This window comes from Macaca nemestrina, chromosome 13 (genome assembly GCF_043159975.1).
Source record: "Macaca nemestrina isolate mMacNem1 chromosome 13, mMacNem.hap1, whole genome shotgun sequence".
In the NCBI taxonomy this organism is placed as follows: Eukaryota; Metazoa; Chordata; class Mammalia; order Primates; family Cercopithecidae; genus Macaca; species Macaca nemestrina.
The window spans coordinates 6,065,092-6,077,353 of record NC_092137.1 but is presented as its reverse complement, the minus strand read 5'-3'; the positions used below and the strand labels follow the sequence as shown (position 1 = coordinate 6,077,353).

Sequence of the window (12,262 nt, the reverse complement as noted above, 5' to 3'; positions counted from 1 at the left end):
AAATTCAGAGCTCCAAAATATTAATATATTTCAAATGATGTAGATAACTTTAAAAGTATTTGGGAAAAATCAAATGATCAGAAGTACATTTAAATGTTAGAGAATTATGCGTGGTTTTTATTTATTTTCCCTTCTTTTAATTCTCTAAATTGTAACCAGTAAGTATATAAAAATGTTCACAGCACTGCTCCTTTCCCAAATTAATAAACCTAAAATGAGGAAGTCAACCAGATAATGTATAAGTTCCCCTGTTGCCCTGCTAGTTTGGATTGTAGCTTTATTGCATGCACTTCTCATATGGGGATGGAGCAGGGCCAGGGAAGGGACTGACCCAGGCTGGGCCCCTCAGAACACTGCATCCCCAGACCCCAGGGCTGTATTTGGGATGTGTCTGGGAGCCAAACAAGGCCAAACAAAGGACCCGAGGATTTAGCGTGAACTCTAGGGAAAGGGGTCCTCTTTTATCACTGGAGTTAGTAATGAGAACTGTCAGAGTTCTCTCTGACAATCCATGGAGAGTGTTTGCTTGTATGAAAGAGAACTCAGAAAAAAAAAGCAAACTTGAGGAGTAGAGAAAATATGAACAAAAAACAATACTTATATTTGTTGACTTTATTCAGCCCATGGGTCCAGCTGGGTCAAAGTTGTGTTTGATCTTTCTGGTCACCTGACCTGATACATTTCCTCTCTTGCCTAAACTAGTGTGAGATGTGTCGGACACAACCCAAAGACTCTGCTCATGGGCACAGTTAGGCATCCATGCTGTTCCAGCTTTGCCTTTGTAGCAATCTCTGCTCAAAGGATGGTCACGTCCAACAGGAAGAACCATGGAGGCTGTGGTCCTCCTTGTCCTGCCGCATGGCTAATTAGAAACACGGCCTGCATGCACCCAGGCTCCACCAGGAAGATCTCCTCACTGCCTACACCAGAGGGCCTCAGGCTTCCATTCTGGGACAAAGTCAGCGCCTTAAAAACCTCTTTGTGTAAATTATCCAAGTCCTAAAACAACATACCGTCATCTGGGAGCAAATCAGTGCTGGAATAAATAACCCAACAATGCAACTGATCCTCACTGAGTGCTTGACCTCACTGTCTACCCCGCCATTCAATCTCACTTCCTTTGTGAGACCAGGGTTCAGCCTCCACCCCATCCAGCATAGCTCACACCAAGGCTGGTGCCTTGCAGGAGCCGGGCGCCTTCACCTGTGGGCATCTCTCTCCCTGCCGTGAGCCCAGAGCACCCGTGTCCCCCATCCCTTGAGCTGCAGCCTCCCTGAGATCCCCAACGCTGGTGTCTGGGCTCTGGGCTTCTGCTTCGGTTTCCTGGTTGTTGTTGTCATCTAGAGCCACAATCTTCTTAAGGACCATGAAACTCTTGGAAGCCCCCTGTTATCTTCCCAGGAATTGGATATTCTTTCTTCCTCCCCACAGTTGGACAAGGTTCTCCCTCCTGTGAGCCAGGCACTGCACTAGACTCTGAATATATCAGGATGTGAAACCACAGTCCCTGCCTTCAAGGAGCACAGGTGAGTGGGGCAGGGTGTAGATAACGGCAGTACAATCTTACGTGATAGATACAACGCTGGGTGTTTTTAGGACAAGAGAGAAACACCTAAAAGAGCCTAGGGAGCTGTTTTGAAGGAAGCAGGAGCTCAGCGTAGCCTTAAACAATGAATACAAGTCATTCAGGTCACTGGAGGGGGTGCCTAGCTTAAGCAGAGGCATGAAGATGAGAAATATTGGGAAGCAAGCAGGAAAATACAAGCAATAGTTGTCACGGAAGCAATGAAGCAGGGCATCTCACAAAATAAGGCCAGAAGGGAATATAGCAGCAAGAGAGTGGAGATCACGTACTCCAATATCAATGCAGTCAGGCAAAGGAGGAAGCTCGACAGGGCCCCCAAGGAAGTGAGGGAGGCAAGGGAGATTTAATCAGGAAGCTAACACGGTCCTATTTGTCTTCTGGATGTAACTGTTTGGTATTGAAACAAGAACATCTGCCTGACTGCGAGCACCGTGTTGTCTCTTAACAACAGAACCTGCCCAGTGGATCAGTCATCCTGGAGGTTGACTCCAACGGGGGAATGGCTCAGAGTCATCAGAGCCATTTGGTCATCATGACAGGGCTTCAGCCATACTGTTCCAAATACGCCCTCATCCCAGAGCCTGAGATCGCTCCCGGTCTCCTCTCCAACCCTTAGACCTGTCGCTGGGGTCTGACATCCACAAAGCTAAGGCCACCAGGGCTGGCACCTGCTGAAGTGCCCGCCGTGAGCCTAAGATTGACTCACATCTGCACTGAGTCACCACACAACACAAAACCTGGCTGTATTCATTTTACAGGGCTCTGAATGGGTAGCTGACTTCACTGAGACTGTAACCTAGATCCCACGGCCTTTCCAAGTTTACATCTGCATCTTATCGTCAGCTTTTCTGTCTCAAAGCACCGAGTCCGTGGGTAATTTTTAGGTGTGTCAAACACCAGGCCTTGTGCCAAGGACTCAGCAAACGAAGGTAAACAGGGCACAATTTTACCCCTAAAGAGCTTCAACCTGTCATGGCAAATTCATAACCATCTTTTTCAATGGAGAACAGAAACACCAAGAGGTTATGTGATTTGCCCAACACCACAGGGCTTCCTGGTGCTGCTAGGACAGGTTCTGAACTTGAACTCAGCACTCCAGACCCCCTGGAATAGTCCACTGCCAGCATTCCGTGATGAGTTCACAGACTACGGAGAGGAATCACCTCTGGGGACCTGCCGAGCAGACTCAGGGCAGTTGCGGACACATCCGAGAGTCAGAGCTAGATTTCTCCTGAGCTGGATCCTCTCTAAAGCCATCTCCCCGATTTTAGAGGGGGCTTTAAGACCCAGGTGCATGATCAGCCTAGCTCTTGCTTTTCAAAAAGGAATTAGGGAAATGCCGAAAGACTCTCAGCAAATCAATCTGTCTGATAGCAGTGTCCAGCCTGGCAGCCGGACTTGTTCTCATGCACACGGCAGAGACCTGCACCAGACGACCAGCATCCGAACCCCCGAGCCTCGTCTCACCTGAGCAGGGCTCCCTTTGTCACCGTGTCAGCGGCTCCGAGTCGTGAAGGTTCTGTGCTTCCAACGAGGCTCGTCTGGGAGGCATCGGCACAGCTTTTAGCTTCCTTTAGTGAGGCAGTCGTCAAAGCACTGCCGGGACTGCAGAATGAAATCTGGATTTGAGAACCCTCTGCAGGGCTGCCAGGGGTGCTTGGCACTGCCTGGCGCCACCAGCCGGTCCAGCTCCAGCCAGACTGCTGACCTGGCACTGGCGCTGCATGATATAACTCGCTCTCACGGGGAAGCTTTAACTGTCTCTTCCCCAAGCTCGGAGTCCTCCAGTCTCTGTAGGATGCATCTGTTCTGTGATGCCCCTCTTTCGACACTCCGGGCTCCTCTCTGCCAGGGTTCCAGCCATTCAGGGACTCACAGCCCGATCCCTGCAAACATACCAGCCAAGAATTCATCATTTTTAGCAAAGTAATTATTAATCCCAAGGCTTCTGTTGAAGTCCTTCTCTTTTATTAGTGCAGCCAATTAAAATATATTTAAGCATAAAGATATTTATAAAGATTCTAGTGTTTTTCCATAAATACCTACCGATTGAAGTCATTTTATTTAAAAAAAAAATCCAGCAGCTATTCCCTTATTCCTGTATAACACATTGTTCTCATTTAATTTATATGACTTTAAGACTCCATATGGAAAGGATATAGTTGACTGGGGAGACATGGATACAAAAAAAAAGTAACCATGTAGGAAATTAATAATGCACATTGGAATATTAATTATGTTGTTGGAAGAATGCAAGAGACACATAAGAGCATAGAACTGAGACTAAGGAGACCTGGAGACCTGGGTTCCAGTTCCAGAAATAACACTAAATTAACTTTAAAGATGTGTGCAAGTTACTTGGTGCCTGGACGTCAGTATCTCCCTGGCTTTCAAGCAGTTAGTTTGGTTGATTGCCAAAGTTCTTCCCAGCATCACCATTCTAATACATTTTTTTAAGCCAAAACACATATACCTGTGGTTTTTAGAGGAAGTGTAATACAGCCATTAGAATCACTGAAGACTCACAGGCTTCTAATCCTCATTGCCCCTTCTTAGCTCTGTGACCCAGACAAATTGTCTAAACAGTGGACACCTCAGTATCCCCGATTACAAGACGGGAGAACATTTACTGTTACATGAGCTGATGCAGTTGCTGTTAAGAATTAAATGAGTTAATGTATGCAAAACCAGCTGGAACATTGCTTCATCCATGATTTTGCACAATAAATGTTAACTGTTAGTACTCTATTCAATGGTCCTAATTCTACCACAACTATCTTACTAACTTACTAGCTTGCCAGTACTGGAGATGCAGTACTTGTTATATATATGTAGGATTCATAGTCTTCATGTCAGAGTCCTGCCAATGCTTTCAAAGATAAGGCCACATCTCTGTGTTAGAAGACAGATTTTTGGCTTAGGGTAAAAAACATTTATTGAACACATATTGTATGCCAGAGTACCCTCTAAAGCATTTTTTCTATATTATCTACATGTTTCAGGGCACTGTGTAAACTGTACTCTCTTTTATTAACAATTTAAAATACTCTCAATTATAAAACAAGGTGATTCCAATGCATAAAATTTATATACTTTGCCCAAAGCTATGGATGTGGTTAGTGTTAAATCCAGGAACCAGGGAGTCTAACTCAAAGTAATTCATCACGTGAATTACCCAAGCTAAAGGGAGATTCAAGTGTATACTGCTCGGGTGATGGGTGCACCAAAGTCTCACAAATCACCACTGAAGAACTTACTCATGTAACCAAATACTACCTGTTTCCCAAAAACCTATGGAACTAAAAATAAAATAAAATAAAATAATAAAGGGGGAAGGCAAACAGAAAGTAGAAACTGAAAAGAGACTTTATAGGAGGGCAAGAGAAATTGGTCTTTTTGTCTTCAGTCTCTCAGCTCCAGCTTTTTTTTTTTTTTTTTTTTTTTTTGAGACAGGGTCTCACTCTGTTAGCTGAGCTGGAGTGCAGTGATACAATCATGGCCCACTGCAGCCTCAACTTCCCAGCTCAAACAATCTTCCCACCTCAACCTCCCAAGTAGCTGGGATTACAGACACCATCATAGCTGGCTCACTTTTAAATTTTTCTTTTGTAGAGAAAAGATCTTCTTATATTACCCAGGCTGGTCTCAAACTCCAGGGCTCGAGAGATTCTCCCACTCTGACCTCCCAAAGTGCTAGGATTACAGGTGTGAGCCATACTGCCTGGCCCAAACTTTTTATTGGTGTGTGGACACTCTAAGAAATTTTAAAGTATGAGTCTTCAAAACATGTATTGATATATACATTACATATACCTCACACTAAATAGTAATAATAGTAGCAACAACAATAACTGAGGACGGAAACTTAGAAGGAAAATGTCTCTCTTCCATCAGCCCCTTTCAGGACCACACCACTGATTCCAACTGAGAAAGCCTAACATTCTACCAGTTGACAGAGAGGAAATGTTTACAGGGCCCAGCTGCAAGATTTCACAGCAGGGTGAGAAGGGTGGATTTAGAGCTGAGAGGCAACCAATTGATGAGGGGAAGAGAACATGTAGATGACAGAAGGGTCTTCTCCTCCCAAGAAAAGTCAGGATCCACAGCTGGTCTTAGAGGTTTTCTATTTTAATATTAAAATAAAGTAAAGCCTCCTTTTCTCCATGAATCTATCTGTCATTCATTAAATCAAAAATTTACATTGAAATTTTGAATAAGATGACTGCGCTGCTGAATATCCTTTATAGATATCAAAAGATGCCTTAATGTCCATCTTAGGTGTTCATTCCCTGGTAAAGGGGATCTCCATTTCCTTCTAATCAGTTCCTACTAGTTCTTGGCATTATTAAATGTATATATTTCAGTCTATGTTTTTTATATGATTTTGCACAAGCTGCTCCCCTGTCTATAGAACTTTTTACATGAAGTCTAGGTCAGTTCATGACTCCCACCCTATTCCCTCTCTATTTGTTCTACACATTTAGATTATTACATTTAAGTCACCCTGTTATAATCATTTATTTACCTTTCTATTTCTCTTGTAATAGTCTCTTAGTGACAAAAGCAGTGTCTTAGTCATCTTTGTTTCCCTGAATTTTAATCCAATGTTTCTAAACCTTTGCACAGATTGAAATTTGTGAGTAGGTCATTCTTCTTTGTAGGGGAACTGACCTGTGCATTGTAGGATTTTAGCAGCATCCCTGGTGTCTACCCACTAGATGCCAGTAACATCCTCCTAGTTGAGCCAAACAGAAACCTCCCCAGCCGTTGCTCAGCATCTCTCGGGTGGCGAAATCAATGCCACTAGAGAATCACTATGTTAGTACGATTACTAGGTCAGAATTAATACTAGACAAAGTGGTCATTGAAAAAAATATCAAATTACAATAGAATTCATTAAATATAACAAACTGCAGTCATTTGACAACTAATATGTCTCAATTTATTTCGTAGGAAAAAGAAAACTACAAATTCATTTATTTATTCATTTAATTAGTAAATTGAATGAACATACTGACTACTTATTCCATTTTAAATGTTTTCCTAACCCTGAATGTAGAGAGGTAAGAAAATTAAATTTCTGTCCTTACTGGGGTTATCTGATAAAAAGTCTTTCACCTACACACACAAAGATACATATATTCGCAGCTAACAAATCCAGCCATCCATCTATGCATTTATTAATTTATTTCGCAAATATCTGTTGCTCCTGCTTTGTGCTGGACATCACCATGCCTGTGCTAGGGACATAGAGCTTTATAAGACACAATTCCTGTCTTCAGGCAACCATAGGCAAAGAAAATCTAGTAAACAATTGTGTGCAAGAAAATATTTATTTATGCAATAAACGTTTAGGCACAGTGTTACCTACTGATATGATATTGAGCAAAGTTGATACAGTCTCATGCAGCTGTCTAGGAATGAAGACAGACATTTGGCGAGAAATAAGGAAGAAATTCTAGTAAAAGTGAGGACCACGAAAGTCTAGGGTGGGTCCACCTGTCTGAGATCAGGCAGTATTTGTAGTGATTTTAACGCATGCCCATCAGTTCTCTGACACTCCTCCCACAAAAAGTGGGGTCTATATCACCTCATCTTAAATTGACTTGAATGACTCACTTCTAATAGGATGTGGCAGAAGTGGAGCCACGTGACTCCTGAGTTTAGACGTAAAAGTTAGTATGGCTCTGCTTGGCTTTCTCTATTTTGGGACTCACCATGAAATTCAGCCAGGATACTGTAAGAAAGTTCAGGCCACGTGGCTAGGCCATGTGTAGGCATCCCAGCTGACAGTCCAAGCTGAGGCCATAGCCAATGACTCCATGAGCCACCAGACATGTGAGCGGATGAGCTTTCTCAGAAGTCCAGCCTTCAAGTTGCCCTGCCTAGGGCTAAATGGAACAGAAAGGAGCTATCCTCATCAAGCCCTGCCCCAACTACAGATTTGTGAATAAAAGAAATATTGTTGGTTTAAGCCATCAAGTTATGGGGTGGTTTGTTATGCAGCCATAGTACCTAAACAATATCATGGATTGGATTAAAAGTTGCCCAGCTGTGGTGGGTGCACAAAGTCTGTATTGAGTAGTTTAAAAACTATTTCATGAGTTGGTGATATGAGTCTTGTCTTGAAATATGAATGCATGTGCCAATGAGTATTAGCCAGGCAGAGGAGGGCAGAAATGAAGATAAGAAGTAGCATGCCTATTCTTTGAAGTGTGAGCATTTCAGTTTGGTCAGACCGTGGAGGGCAGCACTGGAATGGAAGAATCAGAATAAAGAAAGTTAATTTGTTAGCTTTATTTAACATCAATACGGTTAGTTTGTTGACTAACAAAATAAAGCCAGATTCAAATATGGAAAGCCCTTACAATGAGTTTTACTATTATGACAAAATGTACAAAATATAAAATGTATCATTTCAATAGGGTACAATTCAGTGGCATTCAATCCATTCAGAATAGTGTGTAGGCAGCCATCAGCACTACTGAGCCCCAAAACATTTCCATCACCTTCAAAAAAAATTCTTATATCTGTAAAGCAGTCACCCTCCCCAGTTGTCCCTGGTAACCAATAATCTTTTTTCTTTCTCTTTGAATTTGTCTGGATACTTCATTTATAATTGACCCTCTAACAATGTAGGGGTTAGGGGTGCCAACTCCCTAAAACTTTTTACAGCCAGAAATCTGCATATAACTTTTGACTCCCAAAAAAAACTTAATTCCTAGTAGCCTATTTTGACCAGAAGCCTTACTGATAACAAAGTCAATTAACACATATTCTGTATATTATATATATATTACCTATGGTATTCTTACAATAAAATAGAGAAAAGAAAAATGTTATTCAGAAAATCACAAAGAAGAGAAAATATATTTACTCTTCATTAAGTAAAACTGGATCATCATAAAGGCCTTCATTCTTGGTGTCTTCAGATTGAGTAGGCTGAGGAAGAGGAGGAGAAGAAGCAGTGAGTCTTACTATCTCAGGGATGGCAGAGACAAGAAAATGCACACATAATTGGAGTCACACAGTTCAAACCTGTATTGTTCAAGGGTCAACTGTAAATGAAATCAGATGAGATACGGCCTTCTGTGTCTGCTCCTATTTCTTGGCATAATATTCATCCACATTGTAGCTTGTGTCAGTACCTCACTTCCTTTTATGGATGAATAACATGTCACTTTATGGGCTTGCTACATTTTGTTTGTCCATACATACATGGGTGGACATTTAGGTTGTTTCCTCCTTTTGGCTATTATGAATGGAACTACCATGACCATTCTTGTACGTATAATTGTTTGAATACCTGTTTTCAATTCTTCTGCCTACATAACTAGAGGTGGAATTGCTGGGCCCTGTTCAATGTTTACCTTATTGAGGGACTACCAGACTCTTCCAGGGTGGCTGCACCATGTCACATTCCACCAGCAATAACTACAGGGTCTAGGTAGTGCCGCTGCTTATAGTTTTATTGTTTCCTGGTTTCTTCTTCATTCGAGTATTTCTGCAACTATGCTGGTGATTGATTTCATGTGGTAGTTTTTTGGAAGATTAACAGGAGAAATTCCAGAAGGCTGAATGAGAAGGAAGGTTCTACTTTCTAGGTTCCTACTTGTAGAGAAATCCCCTAGATAATCAGAGGTAAACCTCAATTTTATAAGCTTCCCTTATAAAAGAGGCCCAAGAGAGCTTGTTTCCCCTTTTCCCTGGGTGAAGATGCAGTAAGAAGTTTTCATCAAGGGGGAGCAGGCCCTCACTAGACACCACATCTGCTGGTGCTTTGACCTTGGACTTCCCAGCCTCCAGAACTGTGAGAAACAAATTTTTGATTTGTAAGTCATGTAGTCAGTGGTGTTTCTGTTATAGCAGTCCAAACAGACTAAGACATACCACACAGAGCTGTTAAAAGTATACTATTAAATAAGAAATCTTGTGCAATGCAACTGGACCAACGTCTCACATATAATAGATGCTTTGGGCACACAGGAAGTTCTCTGCCTCATACTTATTTTCCTGAACTGAATTTGTCTCATCCCTGAAAAAACGGAAAATAACTGTCCTTTCTTCTTGCAAATGCTGTTTCAGTTCACTTAGCAATCTTTTCAAGAAAGAAAATTAATACTCTAACTTAAATGAAACAGCCCCAGCCCTCATAAATGTAAAAGATTATATAATACAAATTAGCACAGATATTTAGTTAGGCAATGGAAACACAAAAGCATGTTGCAGAGTCACCACTCAGGGGCTCTCCACATGGTTTCCTTCTCCCACATCAGTTCTTAGGCGAATCACTACCCTAGACGTAAGGAAAATTTAAAAAAAAAAAAAAAAAAAAAAAAAAGGTGGGGGAAATTATTTCAGTCTGCTGACTTTACCTTTTGCAGACATAAATGGTTTATTCATCAGTGAGGCTCTGCTTGTGAAGACAGGGTAAGCCCATATGGTGTTTTTGTGAGTGGCAGCTATTTCTAGTGCTAGACGGGACTCTCATCCTTCCTAATGACCATTCGAGTACACTGCAGGAAAAGTCTCCAGTATCCCACTTCCCGTGCTCTCAGAAATGGGGGCTCCCTGGGGCAAAATGCACCCTCTACTAAAATAGAAGCAAGCCACAGTGTTCCCTTTGGAAGATGAGGGGAGGGAAAAATGCAGAGTTGGGTGCTGGGCAGTGAACAACAGCCCTCTTGGCACTGGCGTCCTGGCTCAGAAAACTGAGCGCTGCCCTGGAAGTGACCTGCTCATACCCAGACACCCTCATCTTTCATCCAGTCATCGCCTGCGTGTCCATTGCCACCACCAGCATCCAGGCTCAGGGCAGCCTTCTGAGGGACACAGGACGTGCTTTTCCTCAAGGGTTCCAAGGCGGATTCAGAAGAGGTGAACAATGCCCATGAATTTTTAATGAAGAAATTAATGTGGCAAAGCAAGGAATTCCTAGCATGTGGGGGTGAGCTCCCAACCAGCTGATTTTAATTTTCTTTGTCGGGTGAGATGTTTTTCTTTCTGGCTTCTCTAATCTGAAGTCAGATGCAGATAAAAAATACTAAACACAGACCATCTGATCAGTACTGCACAAGACATTCTGACAAGCTACTCAGTAACGTTTTAACAAGAACCTGTAAGGTATTTATTACAATATATATATGCCATAGATGAGCAAACCAAGCGTCAAGGAGTTTAAGTAAATTGCTCAATGTCACACAGCTAATAAGTACAAGAACTAAGACAGAAGCCCGGGTTATCTGGCTTAGACCCAGTGCTGTAAGCCTGTAAATTTGCAGATACCTTGGGTATTCCATATTCTTTGCACAACCTATTTCTAAATGGAATTGCTTTTAGTTTGCCTCTTAATTAGTTCATAACCATTGACCTAATGTGCTTTCTCATTTCCTGCTATGAATTAGAAATGAAAAGAAATTGAAGCAATCTATTGTTATTCATTTTTACTAATCTACCATGGTCCTTGCAAATTTCAATTATCCAAATCGTTTCATTCTTTTTTAACTGCACAAACTAATATCAAAATAACCTGGTGGGTTATGGGTCTGTATGTATAATACCACATGTTGGAAAATTATTACCATCTTTTGCAGTTTTAGACAATAGCTGTCAAAATTATATTGTTTCTTTATAACTTTAAAGAGGTTATTTGAAATCTTTCCTAGGCTCAGAGGTTCTTCGTGTGAAGTGAAGACTGTGGATTCCACCTCTGTGGAAGGCTCAGCTGCTCCTCTGCAGAACAGCAGAGTATATGCCCCTCTCGAGCTGCTGTGTGTGTCAAGCTCTTTGGTGGAGTGAGGTGCCGTGGGCACCAGGAACACACCTCCAGACTGATTGGCTGCAACCCACCCTTGTTCCAGCTCAGATTTAAGATGTTTGGTTGGTTGGTTATTTTGCCTTGTACTGTGATTTCTTTCTGTTTTTATTTCTAGCCTTTTATTCTAGGATTTAAAAATCTGTACTAAAAACAAAAACAAAAGTGTTGTATTGATTCTCATCCCATCCTTGTCACCACTGGGTGGAGACTATGTGGGATAGTGGTTGTGTGTGTGTTAACTTTCGGCCCTGAGCCTCCCTGGTAACATCTATCATTTATCTTACGAGTGAGACAGTGGCCCACGCGTGCCCACAGCCATGGGCTCCTTCCCCCACCGCACCCATCATCACTAAAGCAGGGTTAGATGACAGTCCCTCTGGGTCCAGCTCTCACGATGGGATAAAAAAGACTCCCGCCAAGCCTACATAACTCTCCCTTTCGGAAAATTCACAAGATTTCATTTATATATGCATTCACATAGTCATTTAATAACTATTAAAAATTGGGTATCCTTTATCCAAAATGCTTGGGACCAGAAGTGTTTTGGCATTTTTTGGATTTTTGAATATTTGCATATATGTAACGAGATACCTTGAGGATCGGACCCAAGTTCACATAAAATTTATTTATGTTTCATATGCACCTTATATCCTCAGCCTGGAGGTAATTTTATGCAAGATTTTAAATAATTGTGTGCATGAAACAAAGTTGGCGTTAAGCCCTGATGTGTGGAATTTTCGACTTGCAGCGTGTCACATTAGTGGTCAAGAAGTTTTAGATATTGGAACACTTCTGATTTTGAATTTCCAAATTAGGTATGCTCACTTGCAAGTGTTTATTCTGTGTCAGACCTAGAGAGA

The 12,262-nt window shown here is 41.9% G+C and overlaps 1 pseudogene across 1 annotated transcript in view; it reads right to left on the bottom strand.

Annotated features, from left to right (window-relative positions):
* LOC105486571 (uncharacterized) overlaps nt 1-3,460 on the bottom strand; it is a 55,813-nt pseudogene extending 52,353 nt beyond the window's left edge. The window contains exon 1 of the transcript XR_011611418.1: nt 3,053-3,460. The product of XR_011611418.1 is annotated as an uncharacterized protein (transcript). The remainder of the gene's footprint in view (nt 1-3,052) is intronic.
* Nucleotides 3,461-12,262: the final 8,802 nt, after the last annotated feature.